Below are 13,567 nucleotides of genomic sequence, written 5' to 3' on the forward strand. Positions count from 1 at the left end.
TTAATAAAGTGTACTATAATAATATTGTCGTATTATTGTGTAATATCTCTCGCAAAAAATATTATCACTCTAAAATGCACTAAGTACTGTTGCGGCTTGATTTTTTAGCGCACAGCGGCAACGCTCGATGCTTCGAGAACGAACGGCAACAGTCGATTAGGCTATGGAAATCCCGAAAAATGGAGAATCTTCGTAGATCGTTAAGAGCCCTTGCGCGCTAATATAAATACGGCAAGGCTACCGGAGTGGGTCAGATACAGAGTTCATACTTTGACCAGTAAACATCGTGCTACGCATAGCGCTCTGCAGAATCACAGTGTTGGAAATGAAAGTGAAAACTGTTTTACAAGAGTTTACCATTCTTGGCTTGCTTAAAGTTTTGAATTACGCTGCTACTAGTGTGCTTTTCAGCACGTTTATTCAGCTGGTGCTGAACTTTGAGGTTCTCGTTTGAATTGTGTGTTGCAGGACATGGAGGAGTTCAAAGCAGTGCTCGCAGAGGAGGTGCTGAGGCGCTTTGAGGCGCTCGAGGCCAAATTGGAGACGACTATGATGGAGGTTGCATTTTGGACGGACCGGGCGGTGAAGGCGGAAACGCTGTTAGCCGCCAAGAACTCCAAAGTGCAGGAGATGGCTGAGGAGGATAGAATGGAGCAGAGCGCAGCCTCCACCAGCAGCAGCGACAGTAAAACTGTTGAGGGACCCGCTGAGACGGCAGCTCCCTCAATTGCCGCCAAGGAGGGCAGGGGCCCGGTGACGGACTCTTCAGACGGCAGGGCTACCAACGCTCAAATCGCCGTCGAAGGGAGAAGCGAGCCAGGCCTGTGTCCTCTAAAGCGAAAGACTTGTCCACAGATCCGGGACAAAGAAGGGACCCTCGCAGAGGAGCCCAGACCAAGACCAGCCAGCCAGAAGTCAACGGAGGTGGAAGGTGCCTCCAATTGTCCTTCGCGAGAAGGACAAATACGACGAATTCACGGGTCGACTGATGGCGAAGAAAATAAATTATGGATGTGGAGTGACCACCAAGGAGGGAGTTAGAACTCACCCTCCTACTGCCGAAGACTACAGGCAGATGATTAGGGTACTGGATACCTACAAATACCAGTACCACACCTACCAGCTGGAGGAGGAGAAACAGCTGAGAGTGGTGGTCAGAGGCGTAATTGAATCGTGGATCGACGCCAAAATCAGAGAAGAGCTAACGGCACTTGGATTCCACCCAACACCGATTGTGAGGTGGAAGAAAAATGGCCAGCCGATAGCAGTAGTCCTGGTGCTACTGCCCAAAACAGAAAAAGCCATTTTCGACGTAAGATCGCTGGGAAACCTGAGAGTCCGAGTGGAATCTCAGCATGCCAAGAGTCAGCTGCCACAGTGCTTCCGGTGTCAGCTCTATGGACATGGCCAGTCAAAATGTACAGCCGCCGCAAAATGCGTCAAGTGTGCGGCCGCACATGAATCCCGGGAATGTCCAGTTCCCAGGGAAAGGGCTGCGAGGTGCGCAAACTGCGGAGGCGCACATCCAGCCTCCTTCTTCGGATGCCCTGCTAAAGCAACACAGAAGCAGCAGSCGAGAAAGAAACCACCAGCACGCAGAGCATTCCCAGCTCTCGCCACACCACAGCCATCAGTCGGCCAAAACATCAGGAGCTACAGCTCAGGTCTTGCGTATGGTAGGTCAACAAATAAATTTGTGGGGCGCGTTGATAAGGGATCATTGGGTCGAACAAACGAATTAGCACATCACGATTTACTTTCTATGGCTCAGGGTTTAAGACAAAATTGAAAACCGTCAATTTCGTATTACTTTACAAAAAATACCATAAGTGCTGCAGATTTACAAACGCTAATAAGTGAAATAATGCAAGACCTAGCAAACATAGGCCTTCATGTCAAACGTACAGTGAGCAACCAAGGACCTACCAATAGATCTGCTTTGCGGCTAAAACTGAAAATAACATTTTTTTTATCGAAAATGGAAACAAAATGTTGATATTTTATGATACTCCACATTTATTAAATTCAACACGAAATGCCTTGTATAGGTATGATATTTTCTATTCATAAAATAAATCTGCCATATTCATATGAATATATATAAACATATTCAAGAAGCTAGTGAAATATACCAGAAAAGGCGATATCAAGCCATGAGAAAAATTAACCGTAATTATTTGAATGATTTGGAAAGTAATCCATTTACTAAAATGAAAATCTCAATTGCAGCAAAAACCCGCAGTCATACAGTTGCCTCGACATCAGAATCTCTTTACTCAGACACAAGTTTTTTAACAAGTAAGACCATGCTTACCGCAGAATTTGTGTCAGATATAAACAATTAAACAATTTATTTGACAGTTTTAATGCAGATACATTATATCGTCAAAACAAACTTCCTCTAAGATGTGCAATTAATAGAAAAAGTAAACATATACTATTTTCGGATGAAATAGAATAGAAAATTATATCTTATAAGTTTTGCAAAAAAATGACAACAGTAAATTTATTAGTGTTTTTCCATTTAAAAAAGGGAATTCACTTAGTGGGACTAATTGAGTCTACAAGCAAACGAAAATGTAAACGCTGATGTATTTTCAAGAATAATTTGCTGCCCGTACATTCCGTACAAATGCGCCATCATACAGAGGCAGGCAAGTACGGATTGGTTAAAAAATAACTTCTAGAGGAAATGATAGGTCAGCAAGATCCAACTGCCTGACCGCCGTGTTCTTCAGATATGAATCCTTTGGATTTCTATTTATGACAACACATGAAGCAGCATTTCCACCATGTTGAATTTACTACCCGCTTACTGTTAGATAAAATAATTGAAGATGCAGGCAATCAGATACGAAATAACTCAGCTCAGTATATTATTACTACTGGCGTCTGCTCCTAATAATCAATAAAAAATGTACAATAAACTAACCTAAACAGACGCAGGTTGAGATTGCCGCTTTTTGTGCAATAATCTGTTGCCAACCCTGGGAAAGTAGTCACAGTTGGCAACAACAAAGAGTAACAAGATACGTGTTTTCATTCTTGAACAATATAATATAATGAAAGTTAGCCAATCACACATAATATCAAACAAATTATAGTCAGAACAGGGTTTTAACTTCGTTAACAGGAAAAAAACCATTGAAAAATCCTGATTCTCAATCAGTTGAAGACGCTAAACACACTTGTCGTTAAAACACTTACGATGTCCATATCCAAACAATGCGTGAGAATGTGGATGAAACGGCCCGATCAAGACGCTCTCTACAGCTGGTACTCACAAAAGATCTGTGACCCCCAAATTTAATTTTAATTAAATAATTAATTAACACAAATGAAAAAAATGAGAAAGAACAGCGAAGGACAAGGTTCTCGATCGAGCTTGACCAATGTCCACAATTCGGAAGCTCTTTTTACAACCCTGTCAAGCGTTTTTAACTCCAGCAGGATACTATAAAACCCTTATCGCTATGTGACCAACAGCAACATTTAACGGCAAAATGGAATTAATATTTCGCTTCTGTCTCAACTGATGGCCCCACCTTGACTAGTTGGTTGATGACGGGATAACGATGTGCTAGGAATGAGGGTGTTGGTTGGGATCTATGGTTTGGGACTTGCTTTCCTCAAATAATGTACGAGGAGACAGCAAGGCTTGCGTAGGCAGGGTCGCGTCCCTGAAGTAGAACTGTTCCTGGCGATGATATGGAAGTTTCTACCCGCTACCTTATTAAAATAAATACAATTTTAATTTTTTTATTTTATACGTTTGAAAAATAAAACGTACAGTGGCAACGTCCTGTGCAAATAGGTATCAAACATTGAGGACTCGCAATAAACATTACCTAGCCCAAAATTGTTGCTAATCATTCAAAAGTATATAAATAATACAAAAATTTAAAAACGTGTAATTTCAGAAAGGAGGCGAAGTGAAGGTTTGAAAACCACCAGATCTCTAATAGTCGTCGAGACATCTAAAACCCGGATCGCCGTGTTAATTGCCAATCTCAGCTAGAACCCATATTAATGCTAAATGCTAAATTAGTTAGCATATAGATTTACCTGTCAGTCATATTACAGCCATTTCAAAATGTACGCCCAGAGGTTTGGAACTGCCATGTCTATGGCTGACTTTAAAATAATCATATAGCATACCCATACACAGCTGAACTTGCTAACAAAATCTATGCAAAAATACAAACATAGCCGTAATAACAGAAATAATATTAATAATCATAATAATAAATTACTTTATTCTCATGGATATAGAGATAGAATACTACAAAAGCTGACATACTACATCAAACAATAATCCAACGTTTGGTACCTCAGCTTTAAAATATGTGAAGCTTCTTCAACTAACCCATAACTATAACTAAAAGTTGAAACTCCCACCAAAAAATATAAAACTGCTAATAGCAATATAACTTGTATGTACTAATGCAAGTTGTAAGTTGAGGTCTCATAAACATAATTTTAGCATAAACTATTATCGGGTGTCAGTACAGGATACAGTGTAGTGTGCCTCCTTAAGTTGGCATCATATGGAAAACTTATTAATTCTAAACAAAAATGTAACTATCACATATTATAGTAGTATATTCAGTAGTATCCGAGGTATATAAAAAGTTCCGTTATTTTTGACAATATCAAAAATTTGTATTAAGAATAGTTGATTAAAGCTGAAAAGTACGTTCAGATGTCTAATAGCACCTATCTATAATAAACATCAGCTTTTGTTTTGTTATGTATATATTATTTTAATGCATCACAAAAACAATGCAACATAGAGGTCAACAGAGAAAAGGTAACGAACAAACTATTAACAAATAAAGAATTAAAGTTTCCGATATTTTCAAAAATTAATGTCCTTTATTGTTGGGCAATATTCATATTTTCTGCGAAACGTCGTATGCGACTGTAAAATTTTATATCTAACGATTGTAGTCTCGAATGAAGAACATCCAGAACTATTTACGAAGAGTAACTTTTTTTCGTGAAACTAATAATAAAATTGTTTTCCATATGAAAGCAACTCAAAAATAATGCTAAAAATAACAAAACTTCATGTTCATCAGAGATACATGCAATTAGATATCTGAACGTACTTTTCATCTCCAATCAACTCTTCTTAATGACTATTATCGATAATGTCAAAGATAAATGTACTTTATTTTTGAACAAAATTTATATTTTCTAATACGAATGAAAAAAAATATATACAGGGTATCCCGTAAGCTCATGATCAAAAGGGTACTGCGATATTATTTGGACCAAAAGAAGACGAGCTGACTTAGCTTTTAATAACAAAAAATGTCTGGCTAATCTGCTATTGATGGTCAAAGTTCTTCAAAAAAATTATCTTTTTTGAAATATCGGGAGAATGTATTTTAGTGAAACTCGCTGTGAACTTGTTCTTAAGTAAGACTCATATTTTGATGAAACAATCGATTTCAGCCGTTTTTGCCAAGTGGTGAATTCTTGAGTGTCGTCGTACAAAAACTACCAGAACTTTATCGTTGGAGGATGAAATCAACTCATTTTTTTTAGGTTGATATACTGATCATTTATTCATAATTTTGTGTTCTTTGCAAAATCTTATAGCATTCATAGTTTTTGTGAAAAAAAATATTTCTGTTTCCTTGCCACTTAACAATACTAGACATTAACTGCAAATATCGTGATACGAGGCATAAAATCATTGTCAATCAATCTCACAAATTCGTTTTGACTTTCTAATGAAGAAGTGACCGACATGGTCAAAGTATTAGGGTTTTGCGAAGACAATTTGCAGTAAATATCTAGCATTGCTAAGTGACTAGAGAATAGACATATTTTTTTATGCAAAAACTATGAATGCTACAAGACTTTACAAAGAGCACAAAATTGTGAATAAATGATTAGTGCATCAACCTAAAAAAATGAGTTGATTTCATCCACCAAATAAAGTTCTGGTAGTTATTGTACCACAACACTCAAGAATTTACCACTTGTCCAAAACGGCTGAACTCGATTGTTTCATCAAAATATGAGTCTTACATAAGAACAAATTCACAGCGAGTGTCACTAAATTACATCGAACCATTCTCCCGATATTTCGAAAAAGCTAAATTTTTTTAAGAAATTTTACTATCAATAGCAGAGGAACCAGACATTTTTTGTTAATAAAAGTTAGGTCAGATCGTCTTCTTTTGGTCCAAAGAATATCGCAGTACCCTTTTGATCATGAGCTTACGGGACACCCTGTATATGGGGTTCCGAAATTAGGTGGCCAAACTGAAACAGTTAAATCTGCTCTCAAAAATGATATTAATTTTTCAAATAAACACGTATCGAAAAATGCTCCCTAACGGAGCTACGCCTTCTTGAAGTGGGGCTCGATAGTAGGGTTTTTTGCAAATTATTTCTAAACGGTTGAACTTCAAAACGTAACTTTTAGTAATTTTGATATGCTGAATCTAAATCTGAAATTAAAACTGTCAGAATTTCATTATAGACGTATCATTTGGGGGGGTAGAAGTACAAAAAAGTTCTTACTTTTTTCTGACACTATAAATCAACCGTTTTCCTACAAATTGTGGAAACCTGAAGTATTTTACGAAGAAAAGGTACTCTTAATGCACTCAGACGCACCATTTTCCAACTAAATGACTTTAAAAATATTCCGTTAGAGATCATTTTTCGATACATGTTTATTTGAAAAATTAATATTATTTTTGAGAGCAGATTTTACTGTTTCAGTTTGGCCACCTAATTTCGGGACCCTCTGTGTGTGATGGTTGCATTTCAGGTTGCAACTGGGCTATAAGTTAATATGACTGCATCTTTATCTGAATTTTAATAAACCCACAGAACCCAGTATATATAACCTAAAAGAATGTATTTAATTATGGGGAAAATACTAATACGGTAATATCTAAATATGAAAGTTTTCAAACACGAGTTTAAAGAATTAGGCGTTTGAATGGATCCAACGGGGAACATTTTATTATCACCTGATGGTAGAAGTGTATTCATTAACTACACATACAACTTTAAACCGGATATTTGTACTACGTAGACAAATGTATTTAGCAACAAACTGGCTTAACTAAGATGTTCGATTTGTGTTTGAATAATATTTAAAAATTAGTCGAGGCATTCTGATGAATGCTTTTCTGAAGATAGCGAATCTTTCGAAGAGACAAAGGCTCAAACATCCAAATCCACCAAGATTTTTCGCTAATTGACTTGTTTTTTAAAAGATGCAAAATATAGCTGGTATAGAAATAAGTCTCTCAACCGTTCTAATTTGTCTAATCGGTTACATTAAATTAAAAATTATATATCAAATCAGTTCAACGAGTGCATTACCAAATAATTGCTATTTTGACGCTTTCCCATTAAGGTATTGACGTAATGAGTGTCAGGTAGTACTTAGCAGACGTGTATTGAAGCCACATTGTCCTAAATAAAGAAAAATTGAACAACTGCAATAATTAATTGAAGATCAAATATCAATAATTTTTTTAGTTTTTTTTTTGTTTTTTGTTTTAGGAGTACAAAAAAAATAGTAAACAGATTGTTATTAAAAACTGAAATATGTGCAAAAAACTATATCACAAAGAAGACAGCCATGTTTCTCAAGGAAATCTGCCTAATTAACATTGCGCAAATACCTGTTGATTCGTAATTATTAAAACCCCGGTAACCAGGAAATTTTATAGGAAAGTGACAATTAAATAGACAAGGATAAACGGTAAATTCAAGAAGATAACCTCGAATTGGTGTTGGTGTTAACTCCAAATAAGGTCCTGCCTGTGTAATCTTCTTATTATCCACTCTTATCAAGCAGCTTCTCGAATTCAGTTAATTAACTCCTGCTCCATTTGAATCGGTGTTCAGTAAGCTTAATATGTCCTTCTACTATGTGTATCGTACAAACGTGGTAGGACTGCAGCCCTTCCTCGGTATTTATTTGGTGCTTGGGAAAGTGTCAGTTATTGTGCTCTGAGTATCCCTGGAAGGCCCTGATTCGATTATATCCAGTACTTGCTCCTCTGTGTCTGGAACCCGAACATCTATTCACTAGTTCACTATCTTCCTGGAGACAATATCCAGTGTATCTTGACCTTTGTTGTTGTATTGAGCGTGGTTGATTTCACAGATTCTCTGTGTCTCTTCTAAAATTCACACAGAGAATCTGAGTGAAGCCTATAATAGCCTTATACAAAAGGATAATATCAACAACTAAAATTAATTTTATATATACTAATAGCTGAAAAATGAAGTTTTTACAAATACGAAAAAGAAATTGTGAGTGTGTGGAGTATTCCGTTTTCTTGTCAGCGAGACATTCTTAGCAGCCTTCCAGAAAATCTAAAACAGCCAGTCTAGTAATACACCTGCCCTTGAGAAGCATGTTACGCTTGAGTAAATATGGCACTGCCTTCATAGGTCAGTGATTACATAATGAACGTATCTTCATGATTGCGTCTCTTCCGAAACCTACATTTGGTCTTTGTATCACCAATCGCTGTTTTGCGCCCTTTTTTGACTTGAAACTTTTTTACCAACTTAGTTTCGTCCTTTGCTCACTGCTTTTTATTCTTTTTTAATTCAAATCTTATTGACATGAGATTATTGTTTTGAGTGTGTTTTATAGTTTTGACTGCCTGATCGTTTTATTTTTTATGTAATTTTAAACTCTCTTGAGACAGGACTGACCATTATTGACTTATTTAAACCAATGTAATTTTTTAATATTTAAACTGGATAGTCGTAATTTAATTTTTAATCTGTTGTGAAGTTGAGTTTTAAGTTTTTTTTTTAATTGGTATTGTGTAACAATGTCACACACTAAGTGTTGAAACTCCACCAGGCTCTAGGATGAAAACCCCTGTTTTCCATTTTAGAGCCCTGAGGATGACTTGAATAAAGTCGAAACGTTGGCCCATGAAAAAGTAGTGTTTTATCTTGCCACCATCCGTTGACCGAAAATCCCACTATTGAAAAATTAATTGCTGATTATCATCACGGTCACTAATCAACCACAAAATATGAATAAAGTCAGATTCAGAATCAGATTAGTTGATTTCCAATCGTCGTTTGACAAACTTATTTTTTATCTTAATTTAGTACTATTTGAAATGGATTTAGAAAAATTAATTGCACTCGAAGCTAATCCTATTCATTCTAAAATATTCATAATAGTTTTCATCGTCATCAATTAATTATTTGTATTGAGTCCAGTATTCGCCTTTCCTTTTCCTTTCTTTCAGCATTGGATGTAATGCAAATCGTCTTTTTATTGCCGAATAGCTTGTTTCTTCATTACGCATGGTCAAGTAGAAGAGCAATTACAAATAATTTTTTTGCCATAAAGCGGAAATACATCTTTACCGGACCAAACTGAAACGCTTAATGTATGAAAATGTAAATGCGCAGACTATTTGCTGGGGACTGAAGATTTAACATTTTTCTTTAAATCTCAAATTAGATGCAAAAACGGGGTGGCCTAAGTTCAATCAATATTGGTTATTAACTCAAAAACAGGTAAAAATTATTATAAAGCATTTGTATCGAGTGGGCCTAGAATTGTGCAAATAGTTCGAATATGCAATAAAAGTGCTCCATTCCATTTAAAAAAAGGTAAATGGGGTCTATCACTTTGAGACATTCTGTATCAATTGGTTTTATCTTAGAATAAACTAGACGTTAGTATCTACAAGTTTTGCATTTAGCAAGCAATCAATATTGGTTATTAACTCAAAAACAGTTAAAAATCATTATAGAAGATTTATATCGAACAGGCCTAGAATTGTGCGAATGGTTCGAATATGCAATAAAAAGTGAGGCATTCCTTCTTAAAAAGGTAAGTTAGTTTGGTCTGCCACTCGAATTTGAGACACCCTGCATCAATTATCTTTAAATAATCTAGACTTTAATATCTACAAAGTTTCTATTTCATTTTTCTTTAAATTTCAACTAAGATGCACAAACGCGGTGGCCAAAGTTTAATCAATAACCCTGTACAAGATGATACGCTTCAGGGAATATGACACTAATAGATATGTGAATGCGGAGAATTGAGATTATTAGAATATTTATTTGAAGTTGAAACTTAAAGTTTTGACATGGATATTCACTATTTATGTTCAAATGGTCCATTGTTTAAAATAATTTTATTAGCTCTTCACTTCCCACAAAAAAAACTGCATAAATTTACTTGCTTACTCTATGCTCAAATTTGTTTTCAAGTTTTATTTAAAACGGAAAAAATTTAAATGTTACTGACTACTTAATTTATTAAGCATCTAAAGTGGGTCAATTTCTAAAACAGAAACTTGAATACCCAAGAAAAAATTGAAAATGGACAACTAATAAGTTTGCTTTATAAGCCTGTTTGTTCGTTGTTAATTGTGTTAGCTGACATTTTTTTTTCACAAAAACTGGTGTTCCAACAAATAATAACTTAATTCATTAACTTGGCTATACCTAAAATTGTTCATTTCAGGTTTCATATTATAAAAAAAATTATTTTAATTGCTTAGTGGTACAAATTTTTAATTGTTTGGTTTAGAATATTTGGAAGTTGGTTATTAATAATGACAATTATAAAATATAAAATATAACTAATAACATGAAACTTTTCTTTTTGGTAAATCTTGATCAACTTAAAAATTATTGAACACATTTCTCAATATTCCATTCTAAACAATAAAACATTTCAAAACAAATGCATGAACTAATCCTAGCAATAGTGTTTTTTTATCAAATCAAATCTGTCCATTTATTCCTATTATGGACCACCGTTAGCGACAATTCATACAGACGTAGGTCCAGATTCATGCTAACTAATAAAAACTTACAACGTACCTACAAGAGTAACAATTAGCGTATAAATTTACGTAGGTCTTAATTATTTGGCAAAAAGTTAAGACGTTGACTTTTCATTTATGGGCATGCTTTATTGAACTGCTAAATTATTAATTTTGAGCGAGACAAACTTAGAGAAGAATGAAATTTTAATTAACTTTGAATAATTCCTCGATTCCAACATTTGGTGGCAGCAAGAAAAACGACCAGTCGAGAATGGAGGTAAAAAATCTTACTGGTTTGATAAAAAAAAGCTTCTTGTTGATAGCTAGATTAGATTTGAAGGTATTACTCCACCACACTTAAACAAACCAAGTTGCGAGATGATATGGTAGCATACCAAACAGCCACCTCGCCTCTAATAAGCTGGCTAATTGCCAGTAATGCAGCGCTGCCAATCCTGAAGCAGAAAAAGTTCCACATAAAATTTTTATCTGATATCAATCTTCTATTTGCTATTTCATGCACCATTTTTTGAAAAATTAAATTATTCTAATTTCAGAAATAATTTCATACTGATAGAAAACTATTGATGTTTGTCTAGTTTATTCTGGTGATATTAGTACTACACCTCTCTCCAGTATCAGTGAGCAAGTTTTGGACCGACCATAAACTACAAAATTTCAAACTTAAACACTCCAAATATAGCCTGAAAATGGTGCTGTTTCTCAAACTTTGTGAGTGTTTTTTGGCTTAATTTATGGATTTTTTTCGCTAAAAGTGCTTAATTTGGAGAGTTCTTTAAGGTGAAAGAAGAAAAAACTAAAAATTCGGAGAGACTCAGCCGACATGATCACACCTACTTAAGTTAAAAACAGTTGCAAAAACAAAACAAATGGAATTTTGCCGGTTATAAACGTCGCCATGACCGAAGATAATGATGCCAGATGATTTATTCGTTCTCATTGCTCGAAATAAATCCGGCCATTCACGACTGTTTACTTACTCGTGTACTGTGTTTGACTGTATTTGACGATCGCTGTACACTTTGCTTCTAATTGCACCATTGTTGGGACACCAGAATTTGCAGTTTCAACATGAAACAAATCACAGATTATCAAATTATTCTCGCATGTGCTTTTCGTGCTCGTATTCGGCATTCGTATCGTGTACGTATCATACGTCATGCGCGATCAGCGTTGCCAGACCAGGAACATCGAAAGCGGTGGATTGGATAAGAAAAGAACGGTATTAAAAATTAAACGGTAGATAATTTAATGCCCCAAATTTCTATTTTTCGAATTTTTTTAAGTGGATTTCGAATGTACTTCTCAACAAAATGTTTGATTTAAATAACTTAATTTACATAAAATTAAAATAAAATACCCTAATTTTATTACGTTGTCGAAACTTGTCAAAAAAATAGATGGCAGCATGACTACCGAAACGGGCGCCAGGTGAAAAATATTTTTGAAAAGTTTCTACAAAGCAGTAAAATTCGATTATTTTTTTGTTCTAATGAAAAAGCTATAATAATAAATAAAAAATAATTATTCCGTTGTACATAAGGTTTGCCACCTAAAAAATAATTGATGACAAAAAGATTGTAGAAAATATATCATTTTATAAAAAAAAAACATGTTTTATTTTTCAGTTAATTCAAAACACTCTTCTGAGTCAGAAAAGCTATCAGACTTTTGTACATGTTATTATTATGATATTGCAAGAGCTTTTAATCAATTTTTAAATTGAAGTACTCTCTCCTATTTATGTATTCTTTCAAATGCATTACACCAACAATACTATTAGTGGATAACAAATATCTCTGTTTCGTTTTAAATAAATTAATTTGGGAAACTTTTCCTTTTTTAGTTTTAACCTTAAAAATAAAACTTCTTTAATCTAAGGTTTGTAACGATAGATTCTTAAGGCTTAACGGTAGGGCGGTAGCACCCACCCTGAAAACGGTAGACCTGGCAAGCTTGTGCACGATCGATTACCTGTCATGCACTTCACATTTGACATTAGACGATGAATAAATTATAACCAAAGATGGACTGGACGACTTGCGTCTACCGAGCCGCCTTACAGAATTTATCGATGTGTGGTAGGCAAACGGTTGTACATTAACGTGTGTCCGTAAAAGCGTCTGAAATTAGCTGAGCTCTTCAGTTACTTATGCATCCTTCGTCCGAAGCTAAAAATGTTTACAGGGTTTTGTTGGGTTTACAAAAGTATAGCACAACTAGTAAGTATTGCTGCGGACTATAAGGACTGATAAGGGCAATGCAACTGTGGTCATGTCTTCATTCAACTACGAAGACAAAATTAAAGAGCTTTTGACCCCGGCAATGTACAAGAAGTTGACTACTATTTTATGGAAACATTTGAGAAGAACGCTCTGGACACAGCCGTGAGGAAACCTAAGTGTTGGTTTCGCTATGTTGATGACACTTTTGTTGTTTGGGGCCATAGTCTGACTGAACTGGAAGACTTCCTGAGGCACATCAACTCAATAAACCCTAAAATTCAATTCACTATGGAAGTGGAGAAGGATGGGCGACTGCCTTTTTTGGATGTCTTGGTGACCAGAAAAACCAACGGAAAGCTGGGCCACACAGTGTACAAAAAACCGACACATACCGACCGGTACCTGCACAGTGGTTCAAATCATCATCCCAGTCAGAAAAGAGGAGTCATCAAAACTCTCACCGAAAGAGCCAGAAGAATCTGCGAACCAGCCGAGTTAGAGAGAGAATTAAAACAC

General features: G+C 35.4%; 2 long non-coding RNA genes across 2 annotated transcripts; both read right to left on the minus strand.

The window, feature by feature from the left end:
* Positions 1-1,992: 1,992 nt before the first annotated feature.
* On the minus strand, positions 1,993-7,986 carry LOC109546923. The gene is made up of 2 exons (XR_002172827.2): positions 7,761-7,986; positions 1,993-4,187 (listed from the first exon to the last, which is right to left on the minus strand). It is a non-coding gene; the product is annotated as an uncharacterized LOC109546923 (long non-coding RNA).
* Positions 7,987-8,962: 976 nt separating this feature from the next.
* LOC125504534 lies at positions 8,963-11,998 on the minus strand. The gene is made up of 2 exons (XR_007281554.1): positions 11,807-11,998; positions 8,963-11,260 (listed from the first exon to the last, which is right to left on the minus strand). It is a non-coding gene; the product is annotated as an uncharacterized LOC125504534 (long non-coding RNA).
* Positions 11,999-13,567: the final 1,569 nt, after the last annotated feature.

This window comes from Dendroctonus ponderosae, unplaced genomic scaffold (genome assembly GCF_020466585.1).
Source record: "Dendroctonus ponderosae isolate FM_Combo_2020 unplaced genomic scaffold, Dpon_F_20191213v2 Dpon_F_20191213_5, whole genome shotgun sequence".
Taxonomy (NCBI): domain Eukaryota; kingdom Metazoa; phylum Arthropoda; class Insecta; order Coleoptera; family Curculionidae; genus Dendroctonus; species Dendroctonus ponderosae.